The 15,885-nt window shown below is 37.9% G+C and overlaps 1 long non-coding RNA gene across 1 annotated transcript in view; it reads left to right on the top strand.

Moving 5' to 3' along the window:
- LOC110199018 (uncharacterized) overlaps positions 1 to 11,173 on the top strand; it is a 65,937-nt gene extending 54,764 nt beyond the window's left edge. Inside the window, exons 2-3 of the long non-coding RNA XR_002321906.2 lie at positions 3,933 to 3,997; positions 10,541 to 11,173. This is a non-coding gene — a long non-coding RNA (uncharacterized LOC110199018). The remainder of the gene's footprint in view (positions 1 to 3,932; positions 3,998 to 10,540) is intronic.
- The last annotated feature ends 4,712 nt before the right edge of the window (positions 11,174 to 15,885 follow it).

The raw sequence follows: 15,885 nt of genomic DNA, 5'->3' as shown, positions 1-15,885 counted from the left end.
AAAAATTGTTTCAAAGAAAGTTAGCACATCATTGAAATAGGAAAATTCCTATTGTAATCATCCTGAAAAATCAGCCTATAAAACATCAGTTTTATTACACATGCTTAAACTAGTAATTCATCAGCATGTTCAGACTGGCTGATAAGCTAGTCCTCTACTTGAATTTTTTTTTTTTGACTAATTGGCAAGTATGAGGACACCAATGCTCCACTTTTTCTATGTGTGTTATTTGAGTAACCCTCAACTTCCTATGGGCCTTTTTATTTTTTTAAGAAATGGAATAATTACTTTCAAAAATTTTATATGAAAAATAAATGAATGTTTAAAAAAACTTTCTTACAATTGAAAGCATGCTAAGCAGGAAATGAGGAAAGAATCAATTCAGAAATAAACGTAATATAAAAAATAGGCATCAATAAAAATAAAATCCAGCTCAAAAACTATATGTAGTATAGTAAAAATATGACAATCTCTTTTATTAAGATGAAATCCATTAAAACGTAAGGAATAGATATATTCATTCCTGAGTATCAGAAAATATTCTTATTTAACTGAATATAAAGGAATATCTTTATTAAACTGATAACAGTCAGTTATGGAACATTTTCTAAGAGAGGAAATATAGCTATAACAACCCCCATGAAGTGATTGAAGAGCTCCACAGAAAAAGGACATGCAGCAGGAAATTCCTGACTAGTAGTGTAATTTGTTGCATAAATGTGCTGGGAGATAAACAGATTTTCATCATTTTGCTTCTTTTTGCTTTTTAATAGTTACGTAAGATATCATTTTCCTTAATTTATTGGAATTTCATTAAAATACCATTTACTATATAGAAAATAATCCACATCCTACCTCTGCTGTACTACTATGTAAGGGGCTTTAGTTACTAAAATGTCAAAAAAAAATTGTTCTAAGGCATCAGGCCCCTCCTCTTCATTGCTACAACAAATACCTGGTTTCAGACTTTCATCTTTTCTCACCTAGATTACTGGAATAATTGGTCTTCCTGCCACCAATCTGTCCCTTCTTTATACCAAGGCTTGATGTATCTTCCTAATACATTGACTGTTGCTCTATTCAAAAACTTCTAGTGATTCCTGAAAACCACTCCCTATCCCCACTTTTTAATGGTCTAGAAAGGGTATTGGACTTGAAGTCAAGAGGCCTGAATTCTAATACCACCTCTGATATTTACTAATTATGTAACCACAAGCAAGTTGATTAATCTCTTGAACCTCAGATGCCCAATTTGTGAAAATTGGAATATCTGGACTACCGATCTCAGAAAATTCTGAGCATAAAATGAGATAATGCATTAAAGTGCTTTGTAAACCATAAATTAGTGTTATAAACGCCAGCTATCATTATTATTGATTACAAACTCCTTATCCTACATTCAAAATTCTCTGCAACTTGCTTTTCCAGTTCTGTCACACATTACTCCCCATTCACATACTCTGTTTTCCAGCCTTTGCTTTGTATGTAGGTAGTTATGTGATGAAGTGGATAGAATGCTGGATTTGGAGTCAGGAAGACTTGCATTAAAATTCTGCCCCAGATACTTATTTGTGACCTTGGACAAGTTATGTTAGCCTTAGTTTCCATATTTATAAAATGGAGCAACTATCTCATGGAGTTGTGAGGATTAAATGAGATGACATATATAAAGTTCTTTGCAAATCTTAAAGCACTGTATAGATGCTATTATTATTATTGTCATTATAATAGGAACGTAGATGAGAACCTTGCCTCATATTTTATAGAAAAAATTGAGGCCATTCACTGTGACCTCCCTCTTCTCCCCTCTTCCTCATCTTCTATCACTCAGATGCCTTCTGCCACTTTCTCTTTCTTCACCCTTGTCTTAGATGATGAAGTGGCCTTACTCCTTACCAAGGCTAATCCCTCTACCTTTTAAAGATATCTCATTCCATCCCATCTCCTCCAACAGATTGCCTCTTCTCTCATCCCCAAATTTCTTTCTTTTCAAATTCTCCATCTCTACTGGTTCATTTCCTACTAACTACAAACATGTCCATGTCTCTCCCATCCTGAAAAAACCCTCACTTGATCTTTCCATCCCTTCTAACTATTGTTTTATATTTCTTCTGTGCTTTGTAGCTAGACTCAGAAAGGCCATCATCTACAATAGCAGTCTTCTTTCCTCTCGGTCTCTTATAATCTTGCTTCCCACCTTACCATTCCCCCAAAACCGCCCTCTCCAGTTACCCATGACCTCTTAGGTGCCTTTTCTCAATCCTCATTCTATTCTCCTTGACTTCTCTGTAGCCTTTGACGTTGTTGATCACTCTCTCCTTTTTGATACTCTCTTCTCTCTAGGCTTTTGGGATACCATTCTTTCCTGGTTGTCCTCTTACCTATCTGGTCACGTCTTTTAAATCTCCTTCGCCAGATCATCTAGATCATGCCCTCTAACTGTAGATGTTCCTCTGGGTTCTGTCCTAGGCCTTCTCTTCTCCCTTATATTATTTCACTTGGTTATCTCATCAGCTCCTAGGGATTTAATTACCATTTCAATGATTATAATTCTCAAATCTACCTGTCCTGCCCCAACCTCTCTGCTGACCACCAGTCTTACATTTCCAACTTCTTTTCAGATATCTCAAACGTGTCCAAAACTGAACAAATGATTTCCTTCCCTAAACCCTTCCTGCTTCCACCTTTCCTATCACTGCAGAGGGCAACATTATCCTCTTAGTCCCTCGCCCTTGACTTCTTACTATCTCTCAACATCAGTCCCACCCCCCACCCCCAATTCAATCTGTTGCCAAGGCCTGTTGATTCCACCTTTGCAACATCTCTTGAATATGACTTCTTCTTAACTCTGGTACTGCTACCACTCTAGTGCAAGCCTTCATCATGTCACACCTTAATTTATTGCAATAACCTGCTGGTAGATCTGCCTGCCTCAAGTCTCTTCCCATTACAATCCATTCTCCATTGAAACAACCAAAGTTGTTTACTAAAGCACAGGTCCAACCTTATCACCCTTCCCCTTCCCCCCCATCCCTTATTCAGTAAACTTTAGTGGCTCCCTATTGCTCTCAGGATCAAATCCAGAATCCTCTGTGTGGAATTAAAAATCCTTCATAACCTAGCCCCCTTCCAGCTTTCCAGTCTCCATACATTTTACTCCTCACCGCACCCTCTTTGATTCTAGTGATACTGGCTTATTGTTCCACACACTGTCTCTTGGCCATAAGACTTTCTTTGGTCATCCTCCATTCCTGGAAAGCTCTGTCTTTTCAACTCTGCCTGCTGACCTCCCTAGCTTCCTTTAAATCCCAACTAAAATCTCATCTTTTACCTTTCCCGACCCTTCTTAATTCTAGTGCTTTCTCTCGGTTAATTATTTCCTATTTATCCTGCATGTAATTTGCTTTGTTTATATTTGTTTGTATGTTCTCTCCCCCATTGGACTGTAAGCTCCTTGAGGGCAGGAACTATCTTTTGCCTCTTTGTATTACTGGTGCTTAGCACAGTGCCTGGCATATAGTAAGCATTTAATAAATTTTTGATTGATTGATATTCCTCACCTCACCCCATTATATTGAAGCTGTACTCTTCAGAGACAGTTCAAGGACTACATCCTTCATGGATCTTTCCCCAACTTCACCTTCTGGGGTAGGAATATCTGTTTTACTCAGTCATTCATTCATTTGTCTATCTATCTATCTATCTATCTATCTATCTATCTATCTATCTGTCTGTCTGTCTGTCTGTCTGTCTGTCTGTCTGTCTATCTATCTATCTATCTATCTGTCTATCTATCTATTTCTATTGCATAGTGCTAGGCACATAGTAGGCACTTGATAAATGTTTATTGACTATGTTAAATACAAACTACTCTCCCTGTTTAAGAAGTGTCAGGACTCAAAGAATAATTTTTTTATTTTCTGCCTTACTAGGAATAAGGAAGAGCTCCTTGACAGGATGGAAAAAAATTCAAGAAGTCTTTTCAAGACTTGAAAAGGTAAGTGAGAATTGAAATGTCATTTTTACTACTAGTTCTTTCAGTTGAAGGCTAATTTCTTCTCCAATATTTTTCTTTTATGTTAGAGAAAAGGTGAGAGATAGTTTGTCAGACACAGGCTAGGAGAGTCCTTTAGATGTCCCCACTCTCCCAGAAACAGAAAGACAGGATTTAGATGTTTAAACTCAGAATTTCAGTGTTAAAAGGGAATTTAAGTATTATGTAGAGTTCAGACTCCTCATTTTACAGATGAGGAATTAAAGCCCAGAGAGATGGAGGAGTCTGACCACAGTAAAAGTAGCAGAGTCAGGTCTAGAACCCAGTGCTTTGCTTGCTTGCTTTTTTTTTTAAATTCAGTTTTGTTTTCAGTTCCAACTTCTCTACTTTCCACTTCCCTCTACCTTACCCATTGAGATAACAAGAAAAATAAAAACAATCATAAATTTGTATTGTCAAGCGATTTTCACATTAACCATGTCCAAAACAATTATGCTTCCATCTGTATTCTGAGTCTATCACTCTCTGTCTAAAAGGTTGGGTAGTATATTTGATTGTGAGTCTCCTGGAACTGTGGTCAGTTCCATTGTTCGATCTAAGTCCCTAAGTTTTCCAGAGTTGCTTGTCTTTACACCATGGTTATTGTATAAATTGTTCTCCTTCTCTTTGCCATCAGTCCATACAAGTCTTCCCAATTTTTTTCTGAAACTATCCCCTTCATTATTTCTTAAAGCAGAATTGTATTCTGTCATATCTGTAATATACCTTAATTTGTCCAGCCATTCCTAAATTGATAGGTAAGTAATATGTGTTTAGATGCCCTAAACTGGTTTCTTTTTGAGGGAGCAAGGAGGCTATCCCTCAGGATTTGGTTGGTCTGGAGATCTGTGTCTTAAATCACTAGCATGACTTGTCTTCTGAGATATAAATACCTGAATCTATGAAGAATTGATATTCATGGGGTTTCACAAAATTCCTACCACCTTGTGGGATGTCTTTTTGACCTGGCAATACTCGATGACCATGGGTTTGGCTGAGTGATTTGGGTCTGGAGGGAACAGGTCTGCTTAATCAAAGGTTCTGCCCTTTGGGGTCAGGACCAATGGGGAATTTTGCTGATGCCTCTTACTACATACAGTTGTGGGGCATGTTGGTGCTCATCAGAGAGATAATATGTCTTCTGTTGAACTGAGTAATCAGGTTGGTTGTATTGTGTGAATGACAGAGACTGTTCCCTAAGTCCATCATCAGTCTGGATATGGTGCCGTGATGTTATGTTGCAGTGAGCAGGGGATCATACGATTCCTTTAAGGATGAGGTAGCTACTTCTATTCAAAAGACTCCTCAAGTCACCTGATAGACATATGCCCTTGAAAGGTCAGTATGGCATGATGCCAGATGGTTTAGGGCCTGCCTCCACCTGGCAAATTGATTATATTGACCATTAGGGAATCTCAGGGCAAGAAGTTTGTACAATTAATATTTATTCAGGATTTGGTATTGCAGTGCCATTCAAGTTTGCCACAATAACAGCTACCACAAAAACTCACAAAATAGATAATTCTTTTTCATAGGCACTTTTGCACCACTGCCTTAGAGCAGAGAATCCATTTTGCTGCCAAGGAAGTCTGAGATAAATCTAAACACCATCACATCCTCAGGCAATTGGTATTATTGAATACTGGCATGAATTCTCAAAACAGCAACTTTGTCATCATACTCCTTGTCATAGTTTGGATGTATCACTTTCCACAAGCTGTGTGTCATAAAATAGCAGCATCATAGGATGGAAGATAGTTCTCCAGTCTAATAGTTTCTTGGATCAGGTTTCCATGAGGACTTCCCTGATTAGGATAAATTACTTTTAGACATAGTCTCAATTGAACCCCTCCAGCCCTTCCTTATGCCATCTCTTCATGGAATCAAGAAGGTTTTTGCCTACTCCTGCTTCTGGAGATGTCTAGAAAGGGCTTGGGGGACCAATGGGTAGATTTTGGGGGAGGTTTCTTGCTTATCTAATGATATGGGGAGGTGAAACTGCATTTAGATGATTATGGAAAATATAAATTCACCTGGGATAAAGAGTATCATTTAGCCAATGTAAAACAATACTGATTCCCTTAGATGAAGATGAGGGGGAGCCTTTATCCAGCTACCACAAAGAAGGAGGCAGGTACTTAGTAGAGGATTTTAAAGAGGCAAAGATTTGATATCAGTTCCTAATAGAACTCCCAAAAGGAGGGAGGCTCTGGCTAGTCAGCTAGAGAACATTGAATGGTGGTAAGAAAAGAGTCTTAGTGTCAACTCAGGCCCTTCCCATGAAGAGGATCAGTGACCATGTCAAAGGTATGATGTAGTCCCAGTGCTGTCTCCAATTCATTATCACTGCTTTTCTTTGGAAGAAACACTTTGAATTGTCCCTAATGCCATCCACACTGCATAGACTACTTTTTTTAGAGGACTTTTAAAATTTTGGTTTTTAAAAAAAATTTTTCTTTCACTAAATTCCTTCTCTAGGCTCTCCATCTCCAAGGTTAGAGATGCTTATTAACAATCCTGAGGCCATTTTATCAACAGAAAATCCCATGAAGATTTTGAGGACTTTACCACCAAGGAGTGGGATTTGGTAACAGTATCTATTTTACACAGGCTAGACTGGTTTCCCTTTAAGGGAAAAGTGGGATATCCTTGGGATTTGGTTGGTCTTGAGGATTAGAGCTTGAACCAAAGTCAAGGCTTCGTTGTTGCCTGAGGCATAAAAATCTCAGCCTAGGTGGAATTAGGTTTCCTGAAGTTTGATGACATTTCCCCGTTGCCCTAAAGAGATGTTGCCTTGGCTGATGAGGAGGCCAAGAACAGTTTTTGTTTCAATTAATAATTATATCCCTTTTCAGATCTTATTTTGTGTGTATTTATTTTTGCCACATTTTAGGGTTCACATATTTTACTGTGTTCTAATCCTGGGCCCAAATGACTGGCCTGGTCTGAGCTAAACGTAGACCATAATACTCTGTCATCCCAGGTAAGTGATATCTTCTTCCTGAAATTTCTCATAGTACTTTGCCTAGACCCCAACTTTACACTGATCTTATATTTCTTGGTATTACAGTTATGTTCCCTTGTCCAACACCACATTGGCTTGTAAGCTTCTTGAGAACACAGTCTGTGTTGTATCAATCCTTGTATTCTCAGTACCTGATACTGTCTTGCATATAAATAATGTTTAATAAATTTTAAAATTTCATTTCTTAAAATTGAATGTAGTCTCAAATCATGTATGTTAAGAAAGGTGCTGTAGAAACATCTTATGGCTCCACCTCCTCCCATCCTCTCTGCAGAGAATCCTGCCTCATACTTTGCTGAAAAAGTTGAGGTCATTTGCTGAGAGCTCCTTCTTTTCCCCTCTTTATTATCTCACATCATCCAGATGCAGAATATCACTATTGCCTCCTTCATCCCTGTCTCACATAATGATGTGGCCCTTCTTGTAAAAGCATGCAAAAAGTGCTACGTGCAAAAAGTGATCCCATTCCACCTCATTTTCTCCAGCAGGTTGCCCCTCCGTCCTCCTCTCACATGTCTTCAATATCTCCCTGTCTATTTGCTTCTCAGTTTCGTAGAAACATGCCAATATCTTCCCCATCCTCAAACAGGCATCACTTGATCCAACCATCCCCACATCTCTCCTGCCTTTTTTGTGGGTAAGCTTTTTGAGAAGGCCATCTACAATAAATTTAGGCAATTCCTTTCCTTTCTCTCTTAACTCTTTCCAGTCCAAATTCTGACCTCACCATTCACTGAAACTGCTTCCTTTAAAGTTGCTACTAATGCTCTTTTTTAAACCTTTTTTCTTTTAAAAAATATCTGTTTTAAACTTAAAAAAATTAGTTCCAAATTCTTGCCTTTCCTGCTGCTCCTCCCTCACCTGCTGAGAATAAGATGTAGATTATACATGTGAAATCATGCAAAATATATTTCCATATTAGTTATATGCTGAAAAAAAACCCAAAGAGGTAAGAACACTATAATTCAGTTTGCACTCAGACCACTTCTTTTCTCTGGAAGTGGTTAGCACTTTTCATCATGAGTCCTTTGGAATTGTCTTGGATCATTGTGTTTATAAAAGTATCTAAGTCTTTAAAAGTTGATCATCATTATAATGTTGTGGCTCCTGGTTCTGTTCACTTCACTTCGCATCAGTTTATATAGGTCTTCCAAAGCGTTCCTGAAGCCATCTCCCTCATTTCTTATAGAAAAATATTACTCTGTCACAAGCATATGCCACAACTTCTTCAGTCATTCCTCAGTTGATGGGCATCCCCTCAGTTTTCAATTCTTTGCCACCACAAAAAGAGTTGCTATAAATGTTCTTGTACATATTAGTCCTTTTCTCTTTCCTTTGATCTTTTTGGAGGTACAGAGCTGGTAGTCATATTGCTGGTCCAAAGGGTATGCAGTTTTACAGCCCTTTGGGTATAATTTCAAATTGCCCTCCAGAATGGCCGAACCAGTTCATAACTCCACCAACAATTAATTATTTCTCTTATCTCTTTCAGCATTTGTCATTTCTTTTTTTTTTTACTTTTTTTTTTAAAGGCAATTGGGGTTAAGTGACTTGCTCAGGGTCACACAGCTAGTAAGTGTTAAGTGTTTGGTCTGAGGCCAGATTTGAACTCAGGTCCTCCTGACTTCAGGGTTGGTGCTCTAATCCACTGTGCCACCTAGCTTCCCCTAGCATTTGTCATTTCTGATAGGTGTGAGGTGGTACTTCAGAATTGTTTTAATTTTCATTTCTCTAAGCAATAGTGATTTAGAGCATATGACTATAGATAGCTTTGATTTCTTCTTCTGAAAATTGCCTGTTAATATCTCTTAACAATTTCTCAATTGGAGAATGACTCTTGTTTTTATAAATTTAACTCAGTTCCCTATAGATTTGAGAAAAGAGGCTTTTATGAGAAAAATGCTGTAAAATTTTTGGTATTACTTCATTGACTGTGGCTCCACAACATTTGAATTGTTTCCTTCTAGTTGTTTGCAATATTTTCCCTTTGACCTAAGAGTTCTGTAATTTGACTATAATATTCCTGGGGGTTCTCCTTTTGGGACTGGTGGATTCTTTCAATTTCCATTTTACTCTCTGAATCTAAGATATTAGGGCAGTTTTCCTTGATAATTTTAAAAGAATACGATGCCTAGGCGCTTTCTTTTTCTAATCATTGCTTCCAGGTAGTCAGTAATTCTCCTTGATCTATTTGCCAGGGTATTTGTTTTTTTCAATGAGGTATTTGACATTTTCTCCTATTTTTTCATGAGCTTGCAGTTGCCTAATTTTTGTTTTTAAGATAATGAGATATTTTACATTTTCTTCCATTTTTTCTGTCTCTTGATTTTGTTTTATTTTTTCTTGATTTCTCATGGAGTCATTAGCTTCCACTTGCCCAATTCTAATTTTTAAGGAATCATTTTCTTCAGTGAGCTTTTGTACCTCTTTTTCCATTTGGCCAATTCTGCTTTTTAAGAAGTTTGTTTCTTCGGTGAATTTTTGTGCCTTTTAAAAAAACCAAGCAGTTAATTCTCTTTTTATAATTTTCTTGTATTACTCTCATTTCTTTTCCCAGTTTTTCCTTTACCACTCTCATCTCTGAGTTTAACTCTTCCAGGAATTCTTTTTGGGCTTGAGTCCAATTAGCATTTTTCTTTGAGGCTTTGGTTGTAGTTGTTTTCATTTTATTATATTCTTCTGACTTTGTGTCTTATCCTTCTCTTCCACTGTAGTAGCTTTTTATGATCAAATTCTTTTTGTTGTTGTTGTTTGCTCCTTTTCCCAGCCTATTTCTTAACTTTCAACTTTATGTTAAAGTTGAGCTCTGCTCACCTATAGGTGAGGAAGCACTGTTTCAAACTTCAGGCTTTTTTTGAGCTGCTATTTTCAGAACTAATTCTGGGCATCTCCAAGTTTTTGGTGCCTCCAAGGTGATGTCATCTAGGGAGAGGTGTGGTCATTACTCTCCTGTTCTGTGCTTTTGTCTTTTCCCAGGAAGGGCCCTTGCTTCCCTGTGTCCACAAACACTAGTGCTCCTCTTGGCCCTCTGGCAGCCATAAGTACTAGTGCTCCTGTCTACCTTGGAAATGTGACTAGGGCCCCTGCTCCCTTATGACCAACCACACATGCTCTTCTCTATACTCTGCAGCTGCAACGTAGGCAATATAGTTTCCAATCAGTGTCAGCCACACTCAGTGCCAGCACCCCCTCAACCCCCCCCTTTCTATCTCTGGTTGCGAGCTCCTGAAAGCTGCTGTTGCTGTTGCTGCCTCTGAGTGCATGTGCTCCAGATAGGCTCCAGTATCACAGACCTCTCTTACAAACCTCCTAAGTTTTCTTAGGTCAGAAAAATGTCTCACCCTGATCTTTGTTGGCTGTGCTGCTCCAAAATTTTATGTAGGTATTATTTTAAAGTGTTTGAAGGGAAATATTGAGAGAGATGGACTGGGCCACCTCTCAAACCCATTGCCTTTAGAAACTTGCCTCTTTCTTCCTTTCAGATCCTCAAGGGGAGCAGGCTACAATGAGAAATCATCTTCATGGGGGCTATGTGCAAACATCTCAGACACCTACAAAGAGATAAAGAACATTCCTTATCTGGAGGCTCTAATAAACTTAGTTGACTCCCTTAAAAGTATGTCCTCAGAGAACTCCCCCAACCTGCGGAAGTCTGCTAATAGTGGCTCTAATTGGCCCCTTTAGAGTATGCCCTTAGAGCCATTGTTCCTGTGACTCATCAGGTTTCTATTTGAACTTCTGTAACCACAGAAGCTCCTATTCCCTCAAGGCAGGGAGTCATCCAAGTAGCTGTAGCAGTAAAAGGATAATTCTGGAATTTTCTTACCATTGATGGGAGTTCCTGTGTCTCATAGCTCTGATCTCAGCAAGAACTTGAACCTCTCTGTCAAAGACCATAGAATGAGTACTTGACAGTTGTCTGTCAGTACCTGGTACTTTTAGGAGAGATCTGTTACCTGGCATCCATCAGCTCTATTTGCTGCCCCTCAGTTTACACAGTCCCTAAGAGCAGAGACTTGTCTCTCTAGTTACTAAATTCATTGTCCCTGTTCATTTTCAATTTTATGCTGATAGTTCAGCTTATACAGAACAATAAACAACCAGGGAATGCTGGACTTGACTCTTTCTTTACTTTCCAGGGCGGTCTTTTCTAGTACCCAATCCTTGGGAGCAAGAGCCTGCTCCCTGTCCCACAGACAGGAAAGAGAAGGGAATAAGTATTTATGCACTGTGTCCAGCCACTATATTAAGTGCTTTACAAATATTACTTCATTTGATCCTCACAACAACCCTGCAAGGTATGTACTGTTATTATCCTCATTTTGCCGTTGAGGAAATTGAAGTAAACAGAGGTTAATTGATTTGCAGCTAGTCACATAGCTAGTAAGTGGTTGAGACTGGATTTAAACTGATTTCAGGCCCAATTCTCTGTGCACTGTGGCACCACCTAGCTGCCTCTGAACCTCCTAGCTGCCTAAGTAGACTAGACAGGAGTCCTCATATACAAGTAGGAGTATTCTTGCAACCAGGAGCCATTTAAAGGGACCCACATCTGATCACGCCACCCTCAGTATTTTCAGCTCTCTTTTGCCAACACAAACAAAATAGAAACTGCAAGGCCATCTTGTCTCCTCCTAATCTGCTGACTACACTAAATGTTAGGCTATAGTGCAGTTTAACTTTCCTGGAGTCTACTCTTCTTGTCTCTACATGGAAACTTTTCTGGTCAGCAGAGAAAGATAAGTGACTTGTATGGTCTTCAGAAATCCACCAATACATAGTCACCCTAATGCCAACTGAATGTGACTTTTTAAATGCCCTTTGGTGAGCAAGAAGTTGTTGTAAGGGTAGAAGGAGTCAGTCAAGTCCCAGGGGCAACTTTGTTACCTTTTAGGGAAAACTAATTCCCATTGAGGAAAACAAGGGAGCCCTAGTCCAACCACAGATAGGATGTGAAAAATATTATGAAGGTAGAAATTGCAAGATTTGGCAACTGATTCAATATGTGGCTTGAAGGAGAGTGAAGAGTCTAGGATAAGACTATGAACCTGAGAGATCAAAAGGATGGTAGTGCCTTTGACAGAAATAGGAAAGTTTGGAAGAGAGGAGGGTTTAGGAGAAAATGTAGAAAAGACATAAGTTTGGTTTTACACATCTTAAATTTAAGTTTACTGGAACATCCAATTTGAAATGTTATTAGGCATTTGGTCATCCAGAGTTGAAAGCTTGAGTCTAGTTGGACATAAAGATCTGGTAGTCATCTGCGTTGGGTTAATAGTTAAACCTATGGAAGCTAATGAGGTTATCAAGAAAGTGAGACTAGAGGGAGAATAGAAAGGAATCCAAAACTGAGCCTTGCAGAATACCCATAGTTAATGTTTGTGATGTGAATGATGAGCTAGCAAAGAAAGCTAAGGCATGGTGAAGTTAAATGACTTGCCTAGTGTCATAGAGCTGAAGCAGGATTTGAATCCAGATTTTCCTGACTTTAAGTCCAACATTTGATCTACTACTACTACTTACTTTTATTCTGAGTTTTCATGTAGCCATTGAATTTTAGAAAACTGGGGGATAGAGTTTCAGTCAAAATGGTTAAATGAATAGGACCAAAACAACACAATTTGTACCCATGTATTCCCAAAAAGATAACCAAAAAAAAAAACCCACTAGCACAAAAGAGGAAACCCAGATGCCTATAGGTGATTAAGGAGATGTCCTAGCCAGAAGAGTTGTACTGAGAAAGCACAGTACTGAGAGGCCTTCTAGTTAGACAGCATTGGAAATCAGATGACCCCATCTTTTGTCATACCTGACTTGGCCAATCCATCAATGAAAATCAATTGAAGATCTGAATGCTCTACCAAGTAGGCCCTATGGTGGAGGTCTGGGATAGTAGCTGGGACAAAGTTACTACTAAGATAGAAAGGTTGATCAGAGACTCTGAAAATTTTTAACAGCTTGACATGAACCACAAATCCTTGAAGATTTCAAGTATCCAGAAGATATGGGTGAACCTGAGACCTGCCAGCACTTTGCACATAGCAGATGAGAAAAATGAAGAGCTAACAAGAGGACCCCAGGCAATACATATTAGGACCAAACTAGGGCCCATCATCTCATTCAAGTAAGCAGGAGCAATAGGAACCTGGCCTTGACAAAAAGTCTTAATTTAGGAAGTAAAGCTGAAAAGATGAATAAACAGAGGGCATTGATGATAAATAAATTTAACGGATACAGGGACTCTCAGGACACAACCCTGTCTAGACTATTCTACTTCCCTACCAGTAGCCTTGCTCATCTCAAGATTCCTTCACCCTGGGGCCTGCTCTTCTGATTGGTGAGTCCCTGACCAGGATCACTATTTCAGAAGATGCCCTAGCCATGTTCAATTCACTCTCTAGACTGCTCCACTTCCTCACCAGCAATCTTGTGTCTTCCCCACTTTCCTTTTTTAAATTAATTAATTAATTTATTTTTAGTTTTCAATATTCACTTCCGTAAGTTTTTGAGTTTTAAATTTTCTCCCCCTCCCTTCGTATCCCCCTCCCCAAGATGGCATTCAATCTGATATAGGCTCTACATATACATTCTTATTAAACACATTTTTGCATTAGTCATGTTGTAAAGAAGAATTAGAATGAAGAGGAAGAACCATAAAAAGAAGAAATAAAACAAAACAATAAAAGAAAAGGAGAGCAAATACTATGCTTGCATCTACATTCAGACTCCATAATTCTTTCTCTGGATATGGACAGCATGTTCCATCGTGAGTCTTTTGGGGTTGTCTTAGATCCTTGTATTGCTGAGAAGAGCTAAGTCTATCCGAGTCAGTCATTACACAATATTGCTGTTACTGTGTACAGTGTTTTGCTCACTTCACTCAGCATCAGCTCGTATAAGTCCTTCCTGGTTTTTCTTAAGTCCACCTGCTCATCATTTCTTATAGTACAACAATATTCCATTACATTCACATACCACAACTTGTTCAACCATTCCTCCACTTGATGGGCATCCTCAATTTCCAATTTTTGGCCACCACAAAAGGAGCTGCTATAAATATTTTTGTACAGGTGGGTCTTTTTCCCATTTTTATGATCTCTTTGGGATACATCTCTAGAAGTCGTATTGCTGGGTGAAAGGGTATCTTCCCCACTTTTCAAATCCCCTTTCTGGTTTGTCTTCTAGCAGGGCTCATGAGAGTAGGGACTAGAGCTATACTGGTAAATGTTCCCTAATACACATACACATACACATACAACACACTGAGTTTTCTCTACCACTTTCTTAAGTCTAGAAAATCAGCAAAATAATATCTCAAGCCTTGGTTTGAAGTTTTTGCTAATTTCTGATATGTAAATGCTCACACTGAAAATGTAACAATTAGCTCTCTTAAGCTGTTATGACCTGACTCCACACTGCCGATAGAGATCATCTTGTTTTCTTGTATTTGTATCTCCATTACTTATCATGGTGCCTGGCATATTTGTTGTTCAGTCATTTTAGTTGTGTCTGACTTCTCTAGCTCATTTGGCAGATGAGTAAAAACTAAGATAAACAGGTTTAAGTGACTTGCCCAGGGTCACATAGCCAGTAAGAGTCTGAGGCCAGATTTGGACTTGGGTCTTCTTGACTTTAGGCCTGGTGCTCTGTGCATTGTTCCATCTATCTGCCCTGCCTGGAGTATTGTAAAGTACTTAACATGTGTTTTATTTATCTAGAGGAAATAGCCTCTAATCATAGCCTCCATAGGCAGAGCTATTCTAATAAGGTCTATTAGAATTACTGGAAGAGATTTTTTTTTTTAAAAGAGAGGGATTAAAAAGAATGTTATAAATTAAAAGAGAACTCCAGAGGAAATAATTGGAAGGAAATAAAGAGTTTAGTAGAAGTACAAAATCTTGTCAGAGCAATGGACTCCCTGAAAATTAGAATGGATGAAACAGAAATTGATAACTTCATTAGACAATCAGAAATATGACAACAAAATTTAAAATTTGAAAAAAGGAAAAAAATACAAGCCATATCCTATTTTTAAAAAAATTGTTCTAGAAAACAGTTCAGGGAGAGATAATTTAAAATGTCAGACTAACTGAAAACCATGACCAAAAAAATTCAGAATTGGTCAGAACTTTTAGAACCAGAGGGCAAGGAGAAAATAGAAAGAATTTACCTCTTGAAAAACGCCTAAGTGAAAATTTCCAGGAACTTCATAGCTAAAATCCAGAAATTCTAGGTTTAAAAAAATACAACTAATAACAAGAAAAAAAAGCTAAAGTTTAAAATCTAATAAAATAGATAATAACTAGTTAATCTGATTAAAATAGAGCAAATTGCCAACATCAAAAACAAAAAAAAACCGAGAATTCATCACAAATGAAGATTACATAAAGGAAATTACCAAAATTATTTTTGCCCAAATATGTGCCAACAAAATAAGAAAGAGATATATATATATATATATATATATATATATATATATATATATATAATAGACTATTTTAGTAAGAAGAACAAGATCACATAAATTTAGCAATAGAGGCAGAAAAAGCTTTTGACAAACCCATTTCTGTTAAAACATTAAAAACAATAAGAATAAGTGGACTTTTTCTTATTATGGTAAATAGCATATTAAAAAACCCAAGGCCAACATTATATGTAATAATGAAATGCTAGAGGCCTTTTTAATAAGAACAGAGGTTAAACAAGGATATTCATTATCAACCCCATTATTTGGTGTAGTGTTAGAAATGCTAGATAGATCAACAAGACAAGGAAAATAAATCGAGGGAATAAGCATAAGCAAAGATATAAAACTATCACATTTTGC

The sequence above is a fragment of the Phascolarctos cinereus genome, unplaced genomic scaffold (genome assembly GCF_003287225.1).
Source record: "Phascolarctos cinereus isolate Bilbo 61053 unplaced genomic scaffold, phaCin_HiC Scaffold_1;HRSCAF=81, whole genome shotgun sequence".
In the NCBI taxonomy this organism is placed as follows: domain Eukaryota; kingdom Metazoa; phylum Chordata; class Mammalia; order Diprotodontia; family Phascolarctidae; genus Phascolarctos; species Phascolarctos cinereus.
The sequence above is the reverse complement of the archived record's forward strand: the minus strand, read 5'-3'. Positions and strand labels throughout refer to the sequence as shown.